Below are 8,694 nucleotides of genomic sequence, written 5' to 3'. Positions count from 1 at the left end.
TGAATTCAAAGGATTTTTACTTTCACCATCATTAATCTGGTCACCCTATTGAAGGCCCTGTGCTTTGGGAAGGGTAGACACTCCTCTGAGTGCCTCTCTTGTGCATTCTGTTTTGGCCTTTCCCTTTTGAACACTCATTGTGAAGCATTTAGAAAGGCTTTTGGCATTGGCATTTGAAGATCATAAGTGAGCTTCATTGCCAGTTACAGTACTTGAGTTAATGATTATCATTTGCTCATTCTGCATGGATACTATAATAGATTCCATCATGTCTTATGGCTGTGAAGATCGACCGGTGTTGAAGTGCTGCTGGACATCAACATTCTAATTTACAGGTAGCATTGTGAGAGAATGCATTACCCAATTAATGACACTGCTGGTGCTGTAAAAGCTGCATCTGCATTATGAACATTGCTATACTGCTGGGGGATGACGTTGCCTGATTTGGTGAAATTATACGATTTATCTGACATTCATTCCACTGAGATTCAAACTGAGTAATAAACTTGCAAAGAATAGGTTAAGGGCACATCTATGTTCAATGCATATATAGCTGATATTGGTAAAAGTTCCTCTTATTTCTTGACTGAGATACATTAAACCATCTACATTTTTTTGTGTGGCAAATATAGACCTTTACTTTACTCTTTACTACTTTACTAGACCTTTACTCCAATGTGAAAACACATTTAATGCACTCTCACATTTCAGCTGCAAAACAAATTTTTTTCTGAAATTTGTTGATTACCTCATTACGCAGTAGCAAGGTCATAATGTTGATATATTATTTTATGTCTCCTTGTTCCTTGCATGCACATTTTCTTTCTTTGCCACCAGTTGTTCAATGACTTTAGTCATATTAACACATTATAAGCAGTCAAGCCAGTGAATGTTCCAGTCAGCTTTGATTGCTTAATTCACAACACATCCTTTAAAATATAGTTTATGAAAGAATGAATGAGCAAGGCAGTCGCCACTGGGAGAAACAAAATCTTTCACATAGCATTCGCACCATATTTTATATATCATCCACTTATTGAACTTTCAAAATAAGAACAAAAGCATAATGAAAACCATTAAGTAAATACTGTCAGTAAAGAGGCGTGATCGCCATTTTAATTCCGGGCAAGTTAGTGATTTGTGTGCATAGATGTTCAAGAAACAGGTGGAATATGCCGGAAAGCTGCACATGTTGGCAAAGCCACAAACAGAGGAACAAGGGAGACAATATTTCCTTCCATAAGTAAGTGGTTTTGGTTCTTCTTGTCACTTTGTCCGTGATATTTGGATGATAAACAGCTGTATGTTTCCTGCCGTACCTGTATCGTCTGATGACAAGCATGTCTAGTTGATATTTTCCACTGCTAGACCAATGTCTACTTAAAATACTTGTCGTTAGTGATTAAAATTGTTCGACAAGACTGGAGATTTTTTTTTTTATTTGCACCTTAAAATAATGAGATTATATGTGGGTGATTCTTAGACTACGGGCACTTATTATGTCCTTTGATCATATTGTATGAAAAACAGAAAAAAGGGGAAATTTCACACTTTTATAGTTATCTTTACAATGAAAGTGTGTTAAGAAATTTGTTCTAGTAGTTTATGATGACTTTTTCACCTTTTTTCAGCATCATTATATGCAAATATTGCCGTTTTGTGCTTGTCCCACACCCAGACTTTTGATCTTCAATGATAAAAATGAATGGTAAAGAAACGTTTTTTTTTTCTAATGTTTTAAAATATCTCTGAATAAAATATCAGTAAAATAATCAAAACATAATTGGGGTATTCAATGTCATACAACTGTTGTGATTTTTTTTTAAACAAAATGTAGTTGTCCCACCCGTAACTTCCACCACAACACTGTAATGTCCCTTTAAACAGTTTGTATGAAAGATTGTTTGGGTAGTTTCTATGGAGATAAACAGTGACACCAGAGCACATGTATATAGTGCCAAATCACAACAAACAGTTGCCCCAAGGCACTTTATATTGTAAGGCAATGGTGTGGTGGAAATTACATTTACAAGGCCAATAGTGCCCGTAGTTAAAGAATCACCCATGTAATGACCCGCGCTGTGCCGCTCACAGTCACACCCACACATAGATGTGTGCACACACACCACTGACTTCATGAATGAAACTTGGTCAATAAAGGATAATTGTGTAAAAATATAAAAATATAATATATATAAATGCATTGTAATGGTTTTAGGAGCCGCACTGTGTTGAACACAGCAGCAGCAGCTGCAGGACGACTCAGATCAGCAGCTTGAACAGCGCAGATCCGTGTAACTTTCAACACTAATATTTGGGAATGTGTGTGTTAGAGTAAGTTTAACACTTTCCTGACATAATTTAATGTAATTTAATTTTACTGGCTCGATATCCAGGTCAAAATGGCATTTTTTTAACATGTATTTTGCGAGCATTTTTCTGAGTGTGTTCAGTCGTGAATCTCCATTGAAAATGCATTAACATCCGGGAACTTCATCAATATTTTGCCCAGTTAGGAGGCCCTAGCAACAACCTTGTAACCAGCAACAGGTTTGCGGTACAACAACATGTGAAGAAATATGGACAGCTGGGTGTATTTCTTTTTCTTTTAAAATATCCTGGTTTATATCAACCTTGCAAAAATTTTCAAAATTAGCATGCATGTTACACATGGACCTGGCTTTATGGATCCCTTCAAAAAAATGAAACAAACAACAACAAAACAACTTTATTAATGAGTCCTGCTTAGATTTACTGGCACCCCTACAGTTTAAGTATAGAATTAAAAATAACTTAAGAAACATTTTTTTTTTATAATCAGATTATAGAAATACTATTCTTGAAAAAAGTTCTGCCTAGAGTGATGGCCAAGTGAGGGCTCATGAAACATTTTCTGAACAAGTGGTACCATTCAAAAAGGAGATTAAAGTGCTTTGCACAGTTTTATGAAAAGAGACTGCCATCTAGTGGGCTCACAAAAACACATCAAGTGCTTCATGTGCCCTCATATGGCCAGTGGCTAACTAGACTATGATCAGTGGTACGCACAATTCTGCTAATCTGCTAACAACTAATTAGCGAAGCTAACTTTTTCATTAGCAGATTTGCTTTTCAGCTAACTTAGAAAACCATCAGCAGATTAATTAGCTATCACTAAATTTATGGCGCTTTTCCACTTCACAAAAGTAGCACTACTCGGCTCGACTCTACTCCTTTTTTTTGCTTTTCCATTAGGGTAGTATCTGGTACCAGGTCCTTTTTTTTAGTACCTGCTTGGGAGCGGTTCCAAGCGAGCCGAACCAGTACTAAAATGTGACGTCAACAGGCTGGCGGCCACTGATTGGTCAGAGAATGTCGTCACTGGACGAGTCATGAGTGCGCCGTCCGAGAGGAAAATCAAAACCCACCATTTTTAAATAGTCACAGCGGTGTTACAGTGACCGTTGTTTTCTTTTGTTTCACGGCGAGTTTTTTTTTTTTTTTTTTAACTCGCACAAAACCACACCGTGGTCTGTGGATGAGCTGAGGACGTTTATGTTTGGTGGCGGAGGAGAGAATATGGAGAGGTGGATGAAGCGATCCGAAATGAGGCCACACTCGGCTCACCGGACATTACAGCAACTCAGAGAACAGCTGAAAAAGCTTAAAAGTGATTAAAGGACCACAATGACCGGAGTAGGTCGGACCGCAAGGGCTGGAAACGGTTCGACGGCAGGAACACCGTTTACGGACACCGACTGACGAGCACCCGGAGGCAGGATGACCGCGACTGGGCCACGGCTTTGTTGGAAGCGACGGATGGTAAGTGTTTTTGTGACTGTAGTCTGCTTGAAAGCACCGTTTAACGTTCCTTATCCCATTGGTGGTGGGAAGCACACTTTAACAAACTAAGATTGTGAGTCTAAACTTGTGTTGAAGTAACATCGTTGTCTCATGTACGCGGACACAGTGAGCTAGCTGACTGCTAACTAGCGAGCTAGCTAACTCTGTGCTCCACTTCAAAGTATTAACTTAAGACAGAAAAACACCTCAAGTCAGCAAGACAACAAATGTGTACATTTGACTCATTTAGTGCCATTACGGTGATGTGTTTTTTTTGACATGTCGCCATTTTGTGTTTTTGTTGAAGAATCCAGTTCCATAAGCGAGGAGGGTTCGAACACCAGCTTCAACATCTGTATCAACGTCCAGCACCACACAGCAATGTGTTATCACTGGTAAGAATAACGTGTCTCACATCACCTTAACTTTCCCAAATACAATATATATACAGGGTGACACCCCCACCACCCCCACCAAAAAAACAAAAAACAAAAATCCAGAACCCATAAATATTGTCATAAATCCCACAAAGGTCCAGCAAATTTTGCTGGACCTTCCCAAAGTTTCAGTTATCTTGATTGCTTTGCATAAAAGTCATGTTCTTTCAAAATGATGCTCCAAATGGTCTGATTTGTTGGAGGATCATTTTGAAAGAACATCATTTTTATGCAAAGTGACCAAGATAACCGAAACTCTGGGGAATGATCATACAGAGACTGAAGGTTTTATTTTTATTTTTTTTTTTACTTTCTTTCCCATTTCTATCTTCATTATTGTCCAGGCAAGAGATAAAGGGAGCCTGTTCCAGCAGGAGAATCTCACCATCTTGAGTGACGTTGAGGCTGAAGCTGAACTGGGTTCAGTGTGATCGACACATCCGACTGATCCTTGAGGAAGCAACGGTGGTGGATGCTGCATTTAATCAGGCATATCTTGGTGTGCTGGGTGACCTTGTGCACGCAATGCGTGACCGGGGCATGAGACCTGTGCCCCCACCCCAGACTACAGACACATGAAACTTTTGTATAGTTTGTGTTGCTTTTTTTTTTATGTGTGTGTATTTGCTCTTTTTTGTTGCAGTAAACAATTTGACTCATGTGACTGTATCGTAATTTGTCATTTCATTCTGAGTCAACAGTAAAAACATTTTGGTTCATTTCTAAGAATTTTTAATTTGGGTTTTTGCCGCTCCAGAAGACGCTGCACACTACACCTGGCTGAATCTTTACACAGATGCTTGAATAAGCATGTCTAAACTGAGATTTTACCAAATGGTATTTAACATAAACAAAAAGGTTTAGTCACTTCAGTGAAGGCACCATTACATCAAGGAATTTTGAACAACCAGTTTTACTGTCTGTTACATTTACATTTATGACCCCATTAAATGTAAAACTTATTTTACTAACTGGATTATGCTTAAACAGCTTTTCAAACTCTGTTAGCCTTTAAATCAGTAAACCTTGGTAGCTTTTACAAGTCAAAATGATGTTACACAAAAGTGGAGACATTTTAGCAAAACGTACAAAAATTTATTCAAAATTCACAGTGAAACATAACTGGTGTATAACATGATGATGACAAAGGTGTCCCATTCCATGGCATGAACCTCTGCAGCGGTGACTCTGAGAAAACCATCTGAAACACACACATACAGCATACATATTTTAATTAGTGCTGTCAGATTATTAAAAAATAATGTAAATGATTACAGGGTTTGTGATTAGTTAATCTAAATGAATCATTTAATTGCAGGTATATTTAAAAAAAAAAAAACTCAGATCTGTGTGTGTTTGGGGCATTTAATAATCAGGTAAAAAAGGATCAGGGTTATTTTTGTTGCATATCAAGGAGGTATTAAGCTGTAAATTGGTCTTAAATTGGGAGAACTAAGTGTAATTTGAATGGGTTAAATGCAGACAAATTTCATTGTATTTATGTGTACAATGACAATAAAAGGATATAAAGAATGTCTATAAAAACAGAATTGTGGGAGTTTGGAGGCTGATTCTGCACAATATGACTCCTTTAATAATTATCTTATTAGATTTCATATTTTAAATTTGTCCATTGAACATTAAAATCTGGATGAAAAACAAACGTTTTTAATGTGTTTTAAGCCTGTTCGAGTTCAGTGACGACGTTAATTAACGGTCATTAAAACCGAATCATTTTGTGCGTGAACATCAGTAAACGCACAAACTCCCACATTTGAGATTTAACAATAAGTTATCAAAGCAAGTTACTTTGGTTAAAAAAAAATAAGTAACAGACATTAACACGTTTATTGCTCAGAAACGCGTCTTTATTCACAGACCAAGTCACTGACGTCAAAACAAAATGGAGCAAAGTGTGACTGAAGGCCTGATAGGTATTGTAATTAATCTAAATTAACGCTTTATTTTGACAGCCACAATTTTAATAGTTAATAGCGACAGCCTGCAGTTATTAATTATTTACGAGCTTAGGATGCTAACGATTAGCTTACCGTCATGCTTTGGCTCTTCATCTCTAGCAGCTTGTATCTTCTCGTCTTCATCTTCATATGAATTCCCAAAGTATTCTGTACATCTCAAGCATGTTTTTCTCGCCGCCAGCAACTTTCTCTTAAAAACTCACAGCAGTAAACACACGGAGTTCGCCATTGTTTATATTTGTGTCGCGTATAAAACGACATCACCGCAGTTTGCTCTGCTGACCCCGCCCACATTGAAGAGGTACTATTTGCAGTAGAAAAGCTCGCGCTTGGAACCAAACCGAGTAGAGCCGAGTAGAGTAGAGCCGAGTAGTGCTGGAGCTTTGTAGTGGAAAAGTGGCTTTAGTTCCGCTAACTTTTTCTTTGCTAGCATAGTGAGTAACTGAACAGCCAAAAACGTTTGCAAGCCCTAAAGTCAAACATTAAACAGTCCTGTCTGTTGTGTGTTTTGCAACAGCCAGGCTGCCATAAAGAACTCAGCCCTCTCCCAGCAGAAGGGGACAGGCCAGCTGCCACTGGCGGGGGGGAAAAAAACATAATTTACTTTCAACATACAGCAGCCCAGACAGTGGCAGAAGAAGTAAATCGTAACGTCGTTTTCACTCATGGTCACAACACAACTCTTCACCAAATTAACTACATTCCTTGAACTATAAAAACACAACAAATCTATAACACTAACAACACTCCTAAACTAACATGTACTACAATAATCATAATAAAAAACAAACAAACAAACAAACAAACAAACCCCAAACTCCCATAATGCATTGCTGCAATGCATTATGATCGACAGTGTGTCTGCTTGTACATACAAACCTTTACTTTTTTAAGTGAAAAGACACTTACTTATGGAGTTAAATTTGTTTCATTAATACCTGCAAATTCACAGAGGTTGATCTACAAATACAAGCAAGTATATACGTAGCTGCCAGTCCTTGATTTGCACGTGTTTTGTGATCCACAAACACAAATTTACGATTTGTGGAGTGGAGCAAAAGAATATCTCAGTTTGAGTTTCTCACATGCCTTTGACAAGCTGTCGCTGAAATTTCACAGTTTTTTTTTTTTTTCCTCTGTTCTACTCCACCATGAAGCTGTGTAACTGTGTAACTGGTGGTGCAAATGTCAAAAGCTGCAATATATGACCTTTTATTTTCATCACATCCACAGATGTGGTCATCAAAGGTATAATCTATGATGACCTGTAAAGTGAAGATATTAAAGATGCATTGTCTAACAAGTAAGCGGCACCTAAGGGTAAGGGACATTGACTGTCAGCCCTTAACCCCTACTAAAATATTTGTGTAGGAAAAAAAAACATTATTCATTAAACATTAAGCAGTAGGTTTTATGATGAAAACAGTGACATTCATTTCTATAGAGCTACTATACTATAGATAGTAATTCTGTAGAATGAAAAACAAAAATATGATAGCGAATAATCAGAAATGACTGAAAAAATTTGCATTCAGGTCTTTAGGTATACAATATTCCTCATGGAAAAATTGAAATCTCAGACTTTATACCCCTATCATACATTGATGATTTAGCCAGCGTATGCTGACCATATTAAAAATGCTGGCATACACGGGTGTATGTCTAATAAGTTATGGGTAAGTTTTGTGTAATTTAAGAGCAAGTTGAAGCATACTGATATACGTCATAATACGGTGAATATGTTGAAAAATTTTGGGCATACACAATATTTGACATATGCCAGCATATCGATGATACATTCCACATACATGGACCATAGGTTGTAGGTAAGTTATGTGATTGTTGACATGCATTTATTGTAAGTTACTCATAAGTCGGAATACATTCATTAAAGCTGTCCATTGATTGGCTGAACAACTGAGCTGGTCCTCATCCAAACAGTTCAGACTGTTACAAATATTAAAAACATTCACACACATAGTAAATATAAAGTCTTAATCTTACTTGTTCATTTCAGTCGGCTTCATCATCACAGCCTGATAAAAACATATCCATGTAAAGCGTCCTAATTTTGGAAAATGATGTCTGAAAATACTTTAGTATTGTCCATGTCGTGGTTGAAGAAACATAGCATTTTTAAAGAAGTTCCTCTGTGAACTAGAATTAGAAAGGTCTTGTCTCAGAGTGACGCTGAAAAACTAATTCATGCATTTATTTCCTCTAGGCTGGACTACTGTAATTCATTATTATCAGGTTGTCCTAAAAGTTCCCTGAAAAGCCTTCAGTTAATTCAAAATGCTGCAGCTAGAGTACTAACTGGGACTACAAGGAGAGAGCATATCTCACCCATATTGGCCTCTCTTCATTGGCTTCCTGTTAATTCTAGAATAGAATTTAAAATTCTTACTTATAAGGTTTTGAATAATCAGGTCCCATCTTATCTTAGGGACCTCATA

General features: G+C 37.3%; 1 protein-coding gene across 1 annotated transcript in view; it reads right to left on the bottom strand.

The window, feature by feature from the left end:
* The window catches only part of LOC117515123 (gamma-aminobutyric acid receptor subunit gamma-3-like), a 378,931-nt gene that overhangs the window by 9,021 nt on the left and 361,216 nt on the right, over positions 1-8,694 (bottom strand). The gene's annotated exons all lie outside the window — the stretch shown is intronic.

The sequence above is a fragment of the Thalassophryne amazonica genome, chromosome 1 (assembly GCF_902500255.1).
Source record: "Thalassophryne amazonica chromosome 1, fThaAma1.1, whole genome shotgun sequence".
Taxonomy (NCBI): Eukaryota; Metazoa; Chordata; class Actinopteri; order Batrachoidiformes; family Batrachoididae; genus Thalassophryne; species Thalassophryne amazonica.
This window is presented reverse-complemented; position numbering and strand designations above follow the sequence as displayed.